This window comes from Phoenix dactylifera, chromosome 2 (genome assembly GCF_009389715.1).
Source record: "Phoenix dactylifera cultivar Barhee BC4 chromosome 2, palm_55x_up_171113_PBpolish2nd_filt_p, whole genome shotgun sequence".
NCBI lineage: Eukaryota > Viridiplantae > Streptophyta > Magnoliopsida > Arecales > Arecaceae > Phoenix > Phoenix dactylifera.
In genome coordinates, this window is record NC_052393.1 from 13,329,357 (window position 1) to 13,349,421 (window position 20,065).

Here is a 20,065-nt window from a genome sequence, read left to right on the forward strand (position 1 = left end):
TTGTTGGAGCGATTGACAGGGCTAGATTGAAGAATTATGGCTATCATACCATTATTTTTTAATAAATAGTTATGTAATTAGGCAAGCATGGGAGGCGAAGAAACATGTACCGCACATCACCACCGACTAAACGTTGTGGCTGGACGAGCAAACAGGGCTATATTCTAGAGGTTGCACCCTTCCTCCAACAGGGCTATATTTAAATAGAGATGGATACTTTCCTTAATTCCTTGGTGTCCGTTATGCGTGACTTTTCGTATAAAATAATCGACGGTGCTCCCATCATGAAAAGAAAATCTTAAAGGATAAAAACAACAATTTTTCTAGAGTTGCCATGACGGTCATCATGTCAAGCCTAAGATAAAAGGCGGGAAAACTTGAACTGAATTATCCATTTATATCAATTTATCTCAGCCAGAACTATATCTTTTTTGCAGTTTTTTAAGAAAAATCTATTTACAAGTGGAATTAGTGATCTACCTTTATTTGCTAAGCTAAGTTTGGTCTCGAACAACTTACAAGCATCAAAAACTGAGAGAGGCCGGTGATGTAATTATAGGTCGTCTGCAAAGAAATCAATGGAGCATACAGGGCTACCCAATACAGAAAGCAAGCTTCTACCTAAGAAAATTACCATGAAAAGAAAAATGACACCGTGAATATTTTACACCTAATGCTTTCTAAGTGCGAGAACCTAAGCATCATATGGTATATATACTATGGTTGCAACAATTATACCCTTGTCTTCAGCTTAAGAATAAAAAGTCTTTTTGGCATTTACTTGTGTTTTTATGCATAATAGAACCACTAATTGGATGATTTAACCGTTTGTATTGGTATATTATCAAGATGATCACTTTAAAATGTAACTATTTTGCTATTTATGGTAATCGATCCTCAAGCTATGCTACTTTTTGCATGACCTAAAATAGTGACCTTATTTTTTTCAAATTTGAATGGTGATATTTAAAAGAATTTGAACAGTGATATTTATTTTCTTTTTAAATGAAGACGGCTATTATCACAATCTTGCCAGCCATTTTTTCATCATAAGATTCAGATATAATGATTTTTTTCTTTAATAATGGTCATCGTATATGTAGTATTATTATGTTAGGAAGGTGGTTGTGCAATCCCCTTTCATTTTCTTAATAACATGGTTAATGGGTTCATGTTGTTTTATTAAAAGGCTTGTTATGTGAGAAGAATAAAAATTGTTATTTAGCATATTTATTATTTATCTAAGTAAAATATTTTTTAACTGAAATCTCTAAAATTTAGAAAAATTAATTTCTCGAGAATAAATAGTGATAGTTTTTGAGAGAAAAATTAAATAGTGATATAATAAAAATATTAATATCTTTTTTTTTGATAGAAGATATGTCTTTTTTTCCTGCATATCATTTCATGCTATAAACAACTTATAATGGTTGTTAACTTGCTTTGTTTGTTAGAAAAGAAGATTAGGAGGGGCTAATCCTTTTCTCTCGCTATCCTATACCCACCTCACCTATGGAGAGCTAACTCCATACAAAATCATCATTTCTTGCTATAAACAGCTTATAGTAATTGCTAACTTGTTGCGTTTCTATTAAAAGAAGATCAGTGGAAGCTAATTCCTTTCATTTTCTATCGTATATCTGTCCCACCGCTCAAGAGTTGACAACACCTGTAAGTACTGAATCCTGACTCTCTTGTTTACGCGGCAAGGTGCATGCATTGCCACCAAGAAAGTGCCTGGTGGTTGCTTTTGCGTTATTCAATTTTTTTTTAATATCCATTGACTCCTATTCTTGGTGGATATCATGCTGTTGTAGTCAGTGGTGGCTTTTGAAAGGCGGTCTCTTGAGTAAGAAAATTTTCGTCTCAATAGTAAAACCTTTTAGTCTGAATACGAAGGTACAAAAGCAACCTAGAACTAGCAATGGCAAGAATTCGATCCAGGATGTGGCCTTTGGTTTTGTATCTTTCGATTGCAATTGACATGGCTATTCATCGTTGTGTACAAACTGGTTCGGAAATAGACATATTATTTTTTTTAATATATTTTTAAATAGTAAAATGGCTGTAGGGGATGGTAGATGGTTTTGCAACGAGGGAGGGTTCACTTTAGCTAGCTGTCAGTTAAGCTTGAAGAAACGATGGTTAGGGGCGAATTTTTTATCTTTATCCATATGACCCAACATATCACCATTGTTAGGCTTAGCAGAGGCGATTCTTAAAGACCTGTCTGCGGCTTGTTTGCTCCAAGGAGTCCATAGTTCTTGCAGTGTCGTGGGAGGGAGAGGAATGTTCGCCTTTGCATTCAATTGCCACCAAACCAATACGGTGTATGATCACTGAAGGAGCAGATGATCCACTGTTTCCTCTGTGCTACTGCATAGATGACATGCCGACGGTGATTTCCACCCTCTCCTTTTCAAGTTTTCCACTGTTAATTAAGATCCTGTTGTGCCATGCTAGCCAGCTGAAAACCTTAATCTTTTCCGGGACCGGCATTTTCCAAAGCTTCCTCCTACCCAAGGAGGGTACAATCCCTCCATTCTTGAAGAATTTGTCACTGTTTCTGTCCGAGAAGGATTTTGTTGCGCTCCGTTTCCATTCCACCGCGTCTTCCTCCTTTGTTAATGCTAGTACAATAGTAACCTAATTAAATATATTCAGTCCGTCTCTTCCTCGACTGTTTAGGTGCTGGCTAGTTTCTTTGCCACTCAGATGTTCGGTCTCTTCCGCTGATGAAACAGCGCTGGAAGAAAATTACTGAGTGGATCTTCGCTTGCCCAGCAGTCAGACCAGAAAGATATATTCTTCCCATTTCCGATCTTGAAACATATGATGTCAAGAAAGCATCCTCTGACTGATATAATGTTTCCATGCCTGTGAAGGGGATATTCTCCAACTTTCGTATTTTTTTCTTTCTTTTGATTTGGCAGGATGTACTCAAGTTGGAGCTATATGAATTGCCATTTTCATCAAAAAAAAAAAAGAAAGAGAAAAAGAGATGATTTTAGGCTTTTATCTGATGGTTGACTTGGTGTGATCTTTGTAAAATGTAGTCTTGTGATTGTTTCCCTCCATGACCTTTGATTTTGGTTAAAGCATCGCCACCACCACTGTTTCGTTTGTTTGTTTTTTTTTTTCCCTACAACGGATGACTCATACACTTATAGTGTAAATACATCTAACAAAGTCAAAAAAATAACAGGTCATGGAATGCTCTAGGCAACTCTCCTTCGCCAACCCATAGGGCTTCCTAGAGTGGTCAGCCACATACGAGGCTACCCAATCTGCAACTTTATTGACTTCTCTATATACATGTTTGGCTTGCAAAGTGACGTTTCTACCTACCATGGCTCGAATATTTCGAAGTAAGGGGTGGCACCCGACCACGCCGCTAGTGCCCCCTGGATCCAGCCAATCACCATTGCCAAGTCACCCTTGAGTAGGACTACGCTGCCCCGTAGAATACGTCGGGCTTGATACAAACTAGCCCAAGGTGCCCTCAACTCCGCCCCCGGAATAGAGATATCAAAGATCTGGCACCCACCAGCAATAACTATCTTGGAGATTGGGCTTATGATGGCAAAGCCTGCACCACCCCTCCTGCCATCATCTAGCATGCATCCGTCAAAATATCCCTGAGGAAGCTCAGGGGTGGGGCATCCCAGGTGAAAAACACCGTCCATGGTGCTACAAGAGCGGGTATGAAAAACACCGTCACTATTTTATCCGATCAAGTATAAGTATTTTCATGTCAAGGCATTATTTAAAGAAATAACAATTATTGTAGAAGTAAAGCATTTGATAGTACAATGTATTAAATTAAGTCATAAAGCCAGTCATGCATGCATCAATTATTAATATTTCATAAATATGGTTTCAAGTTTATGTTGCAAATAAATTGATAAATTATTTTCTGTCATTTAGCACATCGTAGTTCGAAATATTGCTTACAGATATTCCTATGATGATCACTTTATACTCGTGATAAGGCCATGCTTCATAATCAACAAAGATTCACATTTTGCATGCCAGCTTTATACCTGCTAGTAGGGATGTGAATTGTATGAATGCTAGCTTCGAATGTCGATCTTTCTCAAATTAGGAGGAGGGTCATAAATAGCTATCTGGAAGCTTTTAGAAAACTTATATTTTTTTCTTAAAATAAACACATAAATGGATGAAAACAATACATGGCACGATCAGATTCATATTTCATCACAAAGTTATTTTCTTTAAATCATTCATGGAACTATTTTCATAAATAAGCAAGTTTTTCGTTACACATATGCCGATCCATAATTTTAAGAAAAATATGATATCTTCATAAGCAAGTCTGATGCAAAGAAAATATGATAATTTGAAATAATAAGAAATGTAGGATCTACTTACCTCTTTTGTCTTAAACCGTTAAACTTCATTAGGCGTATCTGCTAAACATATTTAAAAACATTAAAAGTAAAATTAAAAAGTATTTAATGACTTAAATAGAATTAAAATAATAAGAAATAGGGATGATTAGCCGGATGATGACGCTCAATGGTTACGGGTGGGTCAGGCCTAGGTGATTGGAACAATGAATCATGGGGTACGAACTCAATCAAGGTCAAGGTCGTTCAACAGAGTTCATCATCAGTAGGTTCAAGGACATTCAACAGGATCGGGATGATCGATCCGGTAGGCAGCCCGGGCACCAGGGCAGTCAGAGCCTCTTTATGGAAGTCAACTTAGGTCCATAGGATAGAAAGGTAGGACACTTCTCTATGTCCGTAGGTCTTTTAGAGAGAGAAAGTGTGAGATGAGAGAGAACATAAGAGAGAAAAATAGATGGATGGGCTCTCTTGTCCTCTTCTTCTTCGTCTCCTCTTTATTTCTTCTTCTTTCTTGGTAAGCAGAGGAAGAAAGTGGATGGATCAGTGGCTACCATAGTTAAGGCTGCAAATGGGTCGGGTTGACCCATGACCCGACCCAATTCATTTTGGAGGACCCGTGGGGCTGGGTCGGATTTTAAAATTAGACTTGTCCTATTTTTTGGACCGGGTCTAGGTTTACTGTATTCAGCCCAACCCGTCCTATTTGAATTTTGGTGATGCAGCTTTTTCTCATGGAACATGGGAGATCCAATTTTGGGCCCCCGGAGTTCCATTGCTTTTTATCCCTTCGACAAGAGTCATCCCTTTGCTCCAGTTGATGATCTTCTGAACCAAAGGCATGGTACTAGCCCTTTCTAGTGTTAAGGACTCAGATCATATTAACAAGAGAAAGTACCTCTAGTAAAAGCTTAAGTGCCATTCCCACATCCTGATCCACAATAATTCGAGAGATCAACTGAGAAATCTTGCAGAAAGAAATTGCAGAAGGGATGTGTAGCTTCTTTATTGAAGCATGGCCCAACGGGTGCTGGCCCTTAAGGCTATGTGATGGCTGTTTTGTGGTGGTTGGATTCTATATAATTTTGGGTTGGGCTTGCTTGAATAGGAGAGGGGAACCTCTCCTATTCTATATAATTTTGGAACATCTCCATTCCTTCCCTTCTTTTATTTTTTATTTTTTTATTTCTTGTTGTCTCTAGAATTTTGTTTTCTTTGATGTTTCCTCTTATCCCCTCTCTTTTGAACCTAGAAATATGTGGTGGCCTTTTCCCCTGTTCTACTTTGATATAAAAAGACTTTTCACTAGAGTGTTTTTTCAACAATACAAAAACTTTAGGTACAAATCGGATTCGAATTTTGCGGGTTATACATAGACCCTATCCGACCCAAGTGACTCATTGGGTTAGAAATTTTAGTAATAGATCCGACCCGATCCGATCTTCTATTTGATTGGATTTGGTTCCAACATTAGGACCCGAACAAGAAACTGAATTGGATTGGGGTCACTCATGACACGGTTCGACTCAACCCATTTGCACCCGTAGTCGTGGTTGTGGTTCAGCGAGGTGGCAACCGGAGGGCGAAGTCGGAAGTGGTGAGTGGCCGGCGATGGCCGGCGGGAATAGCCGTGCTCGGCCAAAACAAAGAGAAAAGAAGAGAGGAAGCACCCCTAGCTACCTCGATGGCAGCACTCTCAGCCCAGAGAAGAATCAACAGGGGATGGGGAACTCACCGGTGAGGGATGGAAGCGAAGGACTTCGGCCGACGGTGGCGATTTTCCACAGATTCTGGTGAGAAAAGAGGTGATGGCTCTCGGAAGAGGGGAGGCAGGCAATCAGGATATAAATAGAGAAGAAAGGGGGTTTTGGGTGGCGGCGGTCGACCAAGGCGGCACGCCGGCGACCAGAGACATGGAAGAAGAAGATAGCAAGCCCGATGGTGGATTAAGTAGAAGGAAGAAGAGGGATTTATAGAGGGTTTTGGGAGGGATAAGCTCGACTGTCCATGGATCTCGGCGGTCGTTGTGCATGACCGCAATGACTGTTCAATGGCCCCGTGGAGTCCAAGGTAGCCACGATTACTATGGCTTATCGGCTCAACGGAAGCGAGGGGGCGGAAGCAGAGGATCGCGATTGCATCCTCTATTTTGATCCCTTCTTCTTCTTCTTCTCTCTCTCTCTCTCTCTCTCTCTCTCTCTCTCTCTCTCTCTGTTTTTTTTTCGAATTCTTTGGATAGAAGCCGGCTGGGCCTGCAGACTTCGATCCAAAGCAGGCCCAATTTGTGTGGGTTCTCACATTATTTGTTCTGCTGAAACTAAACGATTTTCTGGGATAAGAAATCCACTAGGTGCAGCTCAGGGAGAGGAAGAAGAAATGTATATCACGTTCAATCATATGTTCAAGCCACCTATTTCCAATGACTCAATATTCGAGTCCTCAAACTAAGCATGTCCTCCTGTTCTTCGAGTGTGGTTTGGTTTCCTATTTGTTCTATTTGAGATTTGCTCAGTTTTGTATAATTGGAGATTTGTTACCTATTTTTATTCTGCTGCAGTACTGCCCATCTCCGATCTCTCTTCATTCTTCCTTCTCATTTCATTATCTCAGCGAAATGATTAGTGAACTTTGATCACCATATCCCTCGAAAATTATTGTTGATCAGTAGTTTCCAGCGGCCTATGGCAATTTGTACTAGAAAATTTTCATTTCTAATACGTTTTAGTATCTTTTTTGTCCATCTAAAACTATATAATATTTTTAAGAGAAAAATTGAGATGTACTTGTTTTTACTATTAGGAGGGGCTAACATCCTTTTTTTTATGAACCCTATCTTCATACAATCAAACCATCCAGAGGGACCGACTCTAATTGAAATCTAAACAAGTGATAAGGATTCATACCATCTGAACAAGTTGCGAGTTCCATCAACTAATATCTTTTTAATTAGCTTGGCGTCAAAAGAATGGCATTGGACTTATTAATGCATAGATCTTAGATCTTGAAAAAGAAAGCTCTAGACGACCGCACCTCCCACGAAGTCAGCGACAAAATTTGGCAAACAAAATAAAGATAGGTCAAAATTCAAACTTTGATTCCACAACTTGAGCTCCAAGCTACAAGTGCATGCGTCCGCATAATATTATATATTCGAAATATGTAGAATAGCAGCAACACCATGCTGTGCAATTGCTGACCCTCAAGCTTGATTCGGAGTTAATAAAGACCTTCAAAACAAATGACTTGACGGCAGTAGGTGCGACATCATACAATTCATCCTCGTTGTTTAGAAGCTTGCCTAAATTTCTTCGACTCCTTTGCATTAAAAAAAAAGAAAAATCTTAACACCGAAAAAGCACGAGGAAGAGGAACACACCGCCCGTAATAGTCTCCTACCAAATCTTAGAGTAGTAACCCGTCACCCGTGACGCTTGTCCAAACCTGCTCCCTTCACATCTATTTATAACTTGTCTATTATTTATCTAAGTAAATATTTTTTAACCAAAATTCTAATATTTGGAAAAATTAATTTTTCGAGAATAAATAGTGATAGTTTTGAGAGAAAAATTAAATAGTGATATAATAAAAATACTAATATCCTCTTTTTTTAATCGAAGATATGTTTTTTTTTCTTTTTTTTCTGCATATCATTTCATGCTATATATAAACCCCTTATAATGGTTGTTAACTTGTTTTGCTTGTTATAAAAGAAGATTACGAGAGGCTAATCCTTTTCTCTCTCTATACCTCCCCCCCCTATGGAGAGCTAACTACAAACAAAATCATCATTTTTTGCTATAAATTGGTTATAGTAATTGCTAACTTGTTATGTTTCTATTAAAAGAAGACCAGGAGGAGCTGGTTCCTTTCCTTTTCTACCCTATATCTGCCCCACTGTCAAGAGTTGACAACACCTGTAACCACTGGCTGGACCCGGTCACTGTTGTTTAGGTGGCAAAGAGTGATACCGGCTAATTAAGCCGCCAGAGCCTTGACCTCAGAGCCTTTTCTAACCTATAAGCAGCCACCGTTGACGAAGAAAAAGGAGTCGAAGGAAGCTAGGCAAATTAAAACAGCCAGAGCCTTGACCTCAGCGCTTACGTACAGTCTTAGAAGTCCCGCCATTAGAGGCCAAAAACCTGCTATCAGCTCCCTCCGTGCATTCCCATCAAAAAAAAAAAAATCCCCATGCGGATAACCATCAAGAGAAACATTAATATATCATCTATGAGCCCTTGGAGATCGAAGAAATCGACACTGTGGGCGGCAGCTTGGACCTTTTCGGCAGGACGAGCCCATTAATTAGCGATCAGATACTCGCTTCCTATATATAAAATACTCGACCTGTTGCACTCCATGTCGTCTATATAGTCTAAGATCAGATGAGGTCCGCACTCGCATGATTTTGGAGAGAATGGCAGCAGCCGGAGAGGAGGTGAAGTTGGTGGGCGGATGGGCAAGCCCCTTTGTGCTCAGGGTGCGGATCGCCCTCCACCTCAAGGGGGTGGGCTACGAGCTCTTGCAAGAGGAGTTCGGGAAAAAGAGCGAGCTTCCAACCCTGTCTACAAGAAGATCCCCGTCCTCATCCACAATGGCAAGCCCATTTGCGAGTCCATGAACATCGTCGAGTACGTCGACGAGGTATGGGCCAGTGCAGGGCCTTCCATCCTCCCCGCCGACCCCTATGATCGCGCGATCGCTCGCTTCTGGGCTGCATACATCGACGACAAGGTACAACTGATCAAAGCCAATTTTGTAGTTTTTACGAAAAGCCAAGAAATTTGCCAGCTTCGTTTGACAGCATGCCGTGCTGTTAATTTTGGGCGAAATTGGGTGAATGGATATCTGCTTCCATGGATAGCGAGGAGTCCATATTAGCAATATTACAGGATCTTCAAAGATTTTGTAGTAAAGTTTTTAAATCTGACCAACAAAACGTATTTTTTTACTATAGTGAATACAAATTAATATATTATTTTTCATGTTTCTTGCTTTATCATAGGTTCCATCGGCAGTCCGGATCTTGATAGGAGGGGTAGTTCTAAATACACCCCCCCTATTGCTCAGGACACCCCCCAAAAATTAAAAAAAAATTAAATACTCTCTACACCCCCCCATTTGCTAAGGACACCCCTAAAAAATTAAAAATTCCTAAATTACCCCCACCCTCCCCACCCCCCACCTCCCCACCCCCGCCTCTGCCTCCTCCTCCTCCCCCCTCCTCATCCTCCTCCTCCCCCTCCCCCTCTTCCCGCCCACCTCTGCCTCCCCCTCATCCCTCTCCCCTCCTCCTCCGCCCCGCCTCTGCCTCCTCCTCCTCCCCCCTCCTCATCCTCCTCCTCCCCCTCCCCCTCTTCCCGCCCACCTCTGCCTCCCCCTCATCCCTCTCCCCTCCTCCTCCGCCTATTCACCCTCCTCCTCCTCCTCCCTCCTCCCTCCTCCTACTCCTCCACCCCTCTACCTCCGCCCCCCATCCCCATCCCCTCTTACTCTGCATCCCCCTCCGCCTTCTCCCCCTTCTTTGCCTCCTCCTCCACCCCCTATTCCTCCCTGCTCCCATTCCTCCTCCTCCACCTCCCCTCCTCCTCCTCCTCCTCCACCTCCCCCTCCTCCAACTACCCCTCCTACCCCTCCCCCCTCCGCCGCCTCCTCCCCACCCTCCTACCCCTCCTCCCCTCCCCTCCGCCGAACAGAAGGATTCTGTTCGGTTGAGGGTTGCCGAACAGAAGCCTTCTGTTCGGCACTGGATCGCCGAACAGAAGCCTTCTGTTCGGCACCGTTCAGCCGAACAGAAGCATTTTGTTCGGCGATCCAGTGCCGAACAGAAGCATTTTGTTCGGCGATCCAGTGCCGAACGGAGCACGAAAAGGAGGAGGAGGAAGAGGGGTGTACTGAGAAAATTTCAAGGGCAATATGGTAATTACACTAAAGGTTAGTTTGGGTATTTTTTTTTTTAATTTTTGGGGGGTGTCCTGAGCAATAGGGGGGGTGTATTTAGAACTACCCTGATAGGAGCGGTTGAAGGGAGCAAGGAACAAGCAATAGAACAATTATTCACCACCGTCCAACTGCTGGAAGATGCTTTCACGACATGTTGCAAAGGGAAAAGCTTCTTCGGCGGGGAGGCTATTGGCTACATCGATATCGCCTTTGGTGGCTGCCTGGGGTGGCTGAAGGCAGTTGAGAAGATGGTCGGCATCAAATTTATTGACGGAGAAAAGTTACCCCTTTTGGTTGGATGGGCGGAGCGTTTCTGTTCCAACGATGCCGTAGTCAATTTTATGCCCCAGGTCGATAAGTTGATAGAATTCAGCAAGGTTCTTCGAAAAAAGAATTGATCATGGTTCTAGCAGCCGTATATGCGATCCTGCAGAAAGCACTACTCTGTTTTATTCAGTGGGAAAGCTTGAGTCCTGAGGAAAACAAAGACAGCTGCCAATTACCGCGGGATCTTCTTGGCCCTCTTCTATTGAGTTTATATCTCTGCAACTTCTCGTTCTCCTCTGTTCTTGGTTGCAACCTGTTGCTTTCATTTTGTTCACCTCTGTTTTTGGTGGTTCTGTGGCACCGTAACATGTTATCTCTGTTCCATTGTAATCTCCTCTTTCGATGTAGCTGGGAGTGCTAGCAATATATCACCTAAATAAATAAATAAAATTATAATTACAATTAAAAAAATAATATGTTTACGTGTGTGTATATATGTATTATTCAGAATCAAAAGATTGCTATTTAGTACAAAGAAATCTATTCTATAGAATATATAATAAATTTAAATCATAAATTATAAATGCTACAGATCTACTAATATTAAATTTAAAATAAAGGCAAAAAAAATAGCTTGAATGCAAGTAGGTCGAAGCGCGTAGATATCGTTCCAAACAAGTATTTGTCCCCACATATGGATCTTCTGGCAATCTTTCTCAGAGATACGATGACCCAAAGCTTCTTCTTCAGTACGTCTCGGAAGAAACTAACAGGAACCCGACCGAACTTGCAGATCTAGCAAAAAAAGAAATAAAAAGAAGAAAAGAACTTCAATGAATGAAAGCGCAAAAAATAAAATCAAAAAATGGCCAAGAGGAGGAAGAGTAATACTATTTTTCAGAATTTTTTCAGGATTTTTTTTCTTTTCTTTTCTGACAAAATAGAATGAAACGGAGGATTTATATAGCCTTCTTGGGCCAACATCTCGTTGGCCCAAAAAGGCATCAAGGGCGCCTTCCGCGGATGCGTCCGCGCTTTCGGCAGACACGACCAGCCTGCGGAGGACGCCTGTGGGTGCCAGGATGCGTACGTGACTTCCGCGGACGCGACCAGCCCACGGAGGGCGCCTGCAGGGGGAAGCTCTTCGCTTCCTCCAATTCTTTCAAAAAAAGAAAAGGAAAAAAAAAACAGAGTTTCCACTAGCATACTGAGCTCTGCTAGCTTGACATGATCTGCCAGGCCTCTACATCTATATGTTTGCTTCTACTATTGTTGGTTATTTTTTACTTTCTTTGCTCTGCCAGCTTGCACGGTCTTGAAGAGTGTGGATTAATTAGTCATCAATCCTTCAAAAGGGGGGAGAAAATGATACGGGATGGTAATTGTTAGCTGCTCACCGCCATTTTATAGATAGATAGAAATAAAATTCTTCTTCAACAAATCCAAAAATGCTACCACGTTCTAAACCTGGAGTTAAAAGATCATAAAAATTACCATTGAGGTGGTAGCCCACGGCCATTAAATTGTGGAGACTGGATGCTTCCTACTCGGACACGGGATCTGAAAGGACGTATCGCTCTGCTGTTAACCTCGGTGATACCAGACGTGACGTACTCACACGTGATATTCGTGTCGGAGCCTAGAGAGATAACCGAGCCGGGCCACGGATGGGGAGGATATGAGTAAAACCAGCCGGGATGCCCAATACATGGCCATTTCTGTTCGCATCGAACATTCTTCTGGCGGGGTGGGGGCCCAGTGGGGGCTGCTATGCGGGGATGAGCTTGTCCCTTCCTCCCCTCTTCTCCTTTTTTTAAGCACAAAAAAAAAGATCATAAAAATTCGAGGGTGAGAAATAAAATTCTTATTCAACATATCCAAAAAGAGCACCTGGCAATCCAACCAGAAGGCGAGAATTAGTTTTTATAAGTAACAAATCATAAAAAGCCCACATCAATTTATCAAAATTATACCACGGGTCAGAGAAAGCTAGTTCGCTAGTAAATGCGACGGGTATACAAATATTAAAATGCTTGTCGTTCAGCGTGCGGCATAAACCAAAGTGCATATTGTTTAGCATTTGATATAAAGATGGATAGATAGATTCGGGATGGAGGCTTTACAAGCATCTTTAAAGTATCATCTTCGAATCTAAAGGTGAAATAGGTTGGAGTTACTGTGAAAAGGCCATAGGCAGTGAACTCCACAATACGCTCAGCCCTCTCCTAAATACCCTCAACTCCCAAATTATTTGCTCCAATTATGAAGAACTTTACCAACTATACAAGCTAATACTTCTACTAGAGGTTGAAGTGAAATGGCCATCGAAATCAATGGTAAAAGGAATACACATTGAATGCTGAGATTACGCATTGAATTTCTGGTAATAGATCCATAATAATCTGGCAATCAAGCGAAAAAGCAAAACTTTGGATTCTACATGTAACAAAACGAGAAAGGCCCACATAATTCAACAGAACTATGCCATGGGATATCATGGTGGTTAGTGCAGTAGCATTTGCAGATATTTGTCTTGGGCAAGATAAGTAAGAGCCTGCAATTCAGCATTTCGATAGATTGATACTTTTGTGATGGAGAAAGTTCACAAGCATCTTTCTTAAGAATCACTTTAGGCTTCAAAAATTGGATTGGTCATGAGGTTGCAAGAAGTTGCTAGGTGATAGGCTCAAGAAACGCCTCCAACAAAAAATGAACTTCAATTTCTAGAAAATATTTACATGATTAAGGGATTATTTGTATCAATTTATCTTGAGGATTGGGTGCCATAAGTAGTAGAACAATTGTTTTCTTTAGGCTATGTTTAGTTTGATGATTGCTTGCCAAATACCCTCAAAATCCAAGAAAAATAAAGATAGGGGCGAAAGTGGATCGGATGATATCCGTCCGGATCCATTTTCGTATCCGAAACTATCTGGATTGGATAAAAATTTGAGCATTCAACTAATATCCGTATCCGTATCCATACCCGTTAAAGAAAAATAGATATGGATATGGATAGACAACTATTCGATCCATATCCGAATATCCGATTTCATTTATGACTCTATTTAATTTTGTAAACTCTCATTAACTCTAAAAAAAATAAATGACCATGTTAATATGCTATTAATTTGACTTATGATCCATTTAGTAATATCTTTTATTTTGTAGTCATCAAGTTTACTTATCCAATTTATATTTGTATTTATATTCATACTTTTGATATTCAATTTGTATCCATCTCCGTTCAAAACAAATATGGATATGAATTTTTGTATTCAACCAATATTTGTATCCGTACTTGTATATGTCAAATAAAATAGATATGGATATGAATATATTAGTATCCGATCTGATTTCAGTCCTAAATAAAGATATTGGGTCAACTCCCCAAAAGTGAGGTACTTTAATCTAACTCTCTAGGCTGAATGGAATTATTTTACGAAATTTGGGTAAGAACTATCCTGCTCAATAATGGTTTCATCGTTAACTTTTTATTTACCTCTCCATCCTTTCTCCGTTTTATTCAACCTCCATGGCTGGTTGGGCAATTTTATCTATTATTATATAAGATGATCTTATCTCTCTAACAAAATAATATCAGTTTTGTGCCAAATAGAATTATTTTTATAGAATAGGGCAACAACTATCCTACCCAACAATCATGTTGTCCTCGTCCTTTTAATCTCTTCTCTATCTATTCTCTTTGAACCTGTTCAAATTCAAAACGGTCTGTTTGGTCCGCTCAAGTACAAAAGATTTGGGAGGTATTAGCGGAATTGTAGGCTTGATGAATCAAGTTGAATATGAAATTTGAACCCAATCATTAAATGAATTTGACTTGAATTTACATCGGCGTGGCTTGAGCTTGACTCGAGCCCAAAATTTATATAATATACAATATATATTATATATATAAACCACACATGTCTGATTTGGTGACCCAGCCGATATGAACTAAATTAGGTGGTTCACCTGATTAAAGGAAGATCAGGGTGGCTAGGGTTACAACCTCCTCACCTTAATCCACCATCACCAATCTGTTGAGTGGTGAGAGGGCTAGAGGAGCTCCACCTCTATGCCAGTGAACAAGGTGGCCTGAAGGCCTACTCGATCGCCCCAAACTCCTCCAAATTGATGCACCTGTTGTTGTTGCGATCCACCTCCTCCTTCATGAGAGGATCCATGCCACGCCGAGCTAGCACAGGATGGCCTCAAGCTTCTGCTGTATAATTTTGCTTTTGTCGTCGATGTTGAAGACAACGAAGAGGTCAAAGATGGAGTAGGAGGCCAGGAGAGGAGACAAAATTTGTTGGGTACGATAGTGGAGGGTGGTTTATCTATTGGGCAAGGACCGGAGGAGGCGGAGAGGATGGAGTGGGGGTTGGAGTGGAGGCAGGAGGAGGTGGAGTCGTTGTTATTGGAGGAGTTGACGATGAAGGCATTGCTACGAGAGATCGAACAGCACTTCTTCTTCGAAGACTTTTTGGAGGAGCTGAAGAAGGCTCCGATGGAGAGCTTCTTGGATTTTTAGATCTGAGGAGGGAGGGAGGGAGGGAGAAAGATAGAGAGAGAGAGAGAGAGAGTTGCATAGGGAAAAATGGGGTTGGGATCGGGGAGGATTAAAAAGGGAGAGTGGTGTGTGTGGGTGTTGATTGGGACTAGAGGAGCTACTTCGGCCCTTAAGAACTCTGCCTCAATTCTCACTTGATCAGGTTGGCTAGGGTTGTCCCACTCCCAAGCAATATTGATGGACGACTTTTGAAGTTCATTGGCATATGCAGCTCACTTAGTCTAGAAAGCCCAAGATTCGCTTGAAAGCTGATGTACGACTAAGTATCAGACTCGGGTGTGAAAAATAGGCCTGAAGGTTGGATCGGATTGGATTTAGATTTAGCTAATTTTGATTATATCTAGTGCTAAGCTTGGCCCGAATCTGGCCCAACTTGATTGTTGAGTAGGCATCTTTCTCCTTTTTTTTTATTCAGTCTCCACCGATAGAAAGGCAATTTTGTCAGTATCCATAATAGGTGAGCTCTCTTTACAACAAACAAAAATCAGCTTGGTTCTCCGTGGGACACCTTGTGAGCAAACAAATGCGCAAAATCCTAACCCATGGAGTACATCTACACTTATCCGAATAAAAATAATTTTTTTGAATAAAAGGTATTTGTCCCTTCATGATCATTCCACGATCAGGCATTAGCATAATGGATTAATCTTGCGAATAGTATACGATGCAAAGTGTTCGACTATCCGAACACTATGCCAGATAGAACGCTTTTTATAATTACGATGGAAGTACTTGATGCGACCTATTATAACAAATGATGTTTGACGAAGCGTCACTTTTATATTGGTCGACAAGTACATCAAGAATCTTCTGGGCAAAGCGTACCTCGCTCAGCCCATGGTTTGCAAGTGGGGACTCGATATTTCATCGTTAATGACAAGGAGAGAATCAATAATAAAAAGGGTCGACCATCTAAACCATCGCATACATTCTTGGATTCCACGACTTTGATGGTTGGGGGGATACCACCAGAAGAGAGAGTTGCACTTCCTGAGATATGTGTATTTAATAGATATCGGGGTACAATCTATGGTAATATGAAGCCAAATATTTCATTTAGCTTCTAAATTCATATTAGATAAAATATAATAACTAAGAGCCCAAATTTATCATCTATTAAATAATAAAGTCAACATCAGTTCAAAACATCCACACAAATACCCAACCTATAATTCTTAATATTTAGACAGTTATTAAGCTACAAATCTATGACCAACTAAAGAATAAAGCTCAGCTATAAGTCACCAAGCTTGTTAGCACGAACTTCCAATTCTGGACCATCCTTTGTCCCCACTGACCTTATTTGTTTGGAGAGAGAAAAAAATAAAATTAGAGATATGTGAGCGACATATCTCAGCAAGTAAAATTTACACTATGTTACTGGATCAAGTATAAGTTTTTTTATTAAAAAAATAATAGTTATTGCAAAAGTAAAGCATTTCATAGTACAATATATTAAATCAAGTCATAAAGCTAATCATGCATGCATAAATCATTAATATTTCATAAATATAGTTCTAACTTCATATTGCAAATAAATCATAAATCATTCTTTTGCCATTTAGTACATCATAGTTCAAAATATTGCACACAGATATTTGTGCTACGGTCACTTTATATCCATGATAGGGCCATGGTTTGTAATCAACAAAGATTCATATTTTGTATGCCAGCTTTATACCCACTGGCAGGGCCGTGTTTCGTATGGATGCTAGCTTTGGGTGTCGATCTTTTCTAATTTACGGGAAGAGTTATACATAACTATCTAAGAGCTTTTAGAAAATTTATATCTTTTTTTTTACAAAAATAAACACAAAAATAGATAAAAACACTAAATGGAATTATAGATTCATATTTCATAACAAAAATATTTTCTTTAAATCATTCATGGAGTTATTTTCGTAAATAAGTAAGTTTTTCATTACACATATGTTGATCCATAATTTTAAGAAAAATATGATATATTCATAAGCAAGTCTGATGTAAGAAAATATGATAATTTGAAATAATAAGGAATGTAAGATCTACTTATCTCTTTCGCCTTAAATAGTCAAACTTCGTTAGGTGAATCTGCTAAATCTATTTAAAAATATTAAAAGTGAAATTAATTTTTATTCAATTACTTGAATGGAATTAAAATAATAAGGAATAGGTACGATGAGCCGGATGATGCCACTCGACGGTTACAAGTGGGTAAGGCCTGGATGACCGAAACAATGAATTATGGGGCACGAGTCAATTAGGGTCAAGATCGTTCAATAGGTTTCATCATCATTGAGTTTAGGGACATCCAACAGGGCCAAAATAATCGGTCCGGTAGGCAACCTGGGCTCCAGGATAGTTTAAGGCTTCTTTATGGAAGTCAACCTCGGTCCATAGGATAGGAAGGTGGGACTCTTCCCTAGGGTTTGGAGGACTTTTAGAGAGAGAAAGTGGGAGATGAGAGAGAAATAAGGGAGATACTGAGAGGGATGGGCTTTCTCTCCTCTTCTTCTTGCTTCTCTTCTTTCTTTCTTCTTCTTCCTTGGTAAGCAAGGGAAGGAAGTGGGTGGATTGGTGGTTGCCGTAGTCGTGGTTCGGAGAGGTGGTAGCCAGAGGCAAAGGTGGAAAGTTGTGAGTGGCCGGCGATGGCTGGCAGGAACGGCTGTGCTCTGCCAAAATAGAGAAAGGAAAGAAGAGGGGAAGTGCCCCTAGCTGCCTCGGTGGCCGCCCTCTCGGCCCAAGGAAGCATCAACGGGGGATGGGAAACTCATTGGTGACGGATGGAAGCGAAGAACTTCGGCTAGTGGTGGTGATTTCCAATGGATTCCGGTGAGAAAAGAGGTGATGGCTCTTTGAACGGGGGAGGCATGCAACTTAGATCTAAAGAAAGAAGAAAGGGGGTTTTAGGTGGCGGCAGTTGACCAAGGCGGCACGCCGGGAATCAGAGAAGTGGAAGAGGAAGAGAAGAAGCCCGATAGGGGATCAAGCAGAGGGAAGAGGGAGGATTTATAGAGGGTTTTGGGAGGGATAAGCTCGACTGTCGCTGCATCTGTCCACAGAACTTGACGGTCATTGTGCATGACTGCAACAACTGTTCAACGGCCCCGTGGAGTCCGCAACATCCATGATTACTGTGGCTTATCGGCTCAACGAAAGAGAGGGGGCAGAAGCAGAGGATCACGATTGTATCCTCTCTTTAGATCCCTTCTTCTCTCTCTCTCTCTCTCTTTGTTGAGTTTTTTTGGATAGAATTGAGCTGCGCCTGCAGACTTTGATCCAAAGCAGGCCCAATTTGGACCGGTTCTCACATTATTTGCCATGCTGAAACTAAATGATTTTCTTGGATAAGCAATCCACTAGATGCAGCTCAGAGAGCGGAAGAGGAAACGTATGTCATGTTCAGTCATATGTTCAAGCCACCTACTTCCTATAACTCAATAGCCGCGTCCTCAAACTAAGCATGTCCTCCTGTTCTTCCAGTGCGGTTTGGTTTCCTATTTGTTCTATTTGAGTTTTGCTCAGTTTTGTATAATTGGAGATTAGTTACCTATTTTTATTCTGTTGCGGTCCCTATCTTCGATCTCTCTTCATTCTTCCTTCTCATTTCATTATCTCAGCGAAGTGATTAGTGAACTTTGATCACTATTTCCCTCGAAAATTATAGTTGACATTTTATGTCACGCCCCGAGCCCGGAGCGCGGCAGACGCCGCACACCCGCACGACGGACCGCACAAGCGGGCAGGCTGCAGATCATATCAAAGCAATCACAGATGTTTAAAGATGACATAATTATTTAGGTTGGTCAAAAGCAGTCTTACAAAATTTTAAAATAGCATATGCCAACATAATTCAAATGTTCAAGCTAATCTAACTAAAATGCCAATAACTGAAGGAATCATCGAAAAATCTAACCCACTCCCCCAATGTCATACGATCAAGTCTCTGGATCTGAAAAACAAAGAAAACAAAATAATGAGCTACACTAGCCCAGTAAGCAACAAAATACCTTAGAGTGGGGTCAAAGCATATCAGATCAAAATACAAAATAATGACTGAGAATAAATCACAAATAACATCATTTTTCTCTTTCCAAAACTTATTATCATTTTTACAAAAACTCTGAATCATAATCTCAACATAATAGGCTATAGCCACGTAACCCAGTGGCATGGGTTGCACAAGGAGCCAAACACCACTGTTATTAAGCATCGGTGGTACGGTGTCCAAATACCACTATTTCAATCACCGGTGGTACGATGTCGAAACCGGTTCCTCACAGATTACAAGGCAACAAGTGCAATGTATAATCCCCATTGGCAGGGCCAGAACAGAACAAAACAGATCATAGCCATGCTGATAATGCATATATATATAAACATATTTCATAAATTGCCTAGTCATAGTTTACGGATTTCAGAGCATATAACATAATTTTCAAATGAAATTTAACATGCCAGACCCATTTTACTAAATACAAAAGATATTTCAAAATTTAATCCACTAATAATTATTTTACCAAATAATTTAAAAAATATACTTTGAAGCATTAAGTTACTTACCTCTTCTTGCTTAAATCCCACTTCAAACAAATGGATCAAGCGCACCTGTTTAAATATCATTATATATAATTAATTTTTTTGTTAATTTCGGAGCTAAGCAAAACCAAACATACTATTGGGCATGACCGAATAGGGCCTAGAGTCAGCCCATAATGAGCACGGCCCAATAGGGCCCAAATGACAGAAGCGGGCCCATAACGGGTACGGCCCCAATAGGGCCTAACACGGTTGAACTGGGCCTAAGTTAGGCCAACAAAGGGTACAGCCTAAATAGAGCCCAACTAGGCTGAACTGGGCCCAAGTTGGGCCCACGGTGAACATGGCCCAAGCTTGGCCCATGATGGGCCTCCTCCTTCCCCAAACCCCCACGGAC

At 40.7% G+C, this 20,065-nt stretch overlaps 1 pseudogene; it reads left to right on the forward strand.

The window, feature by feature from the left end:
* Positions 1–8,609: 8,609 nt before the first annotated feature.
* LOC108510859 lies at positions 8,610–11,048 on the forward strand (annotated as a pseudogene).
* Positions 11,049–20,065: the final 9,017 nt, after the last annotated feature.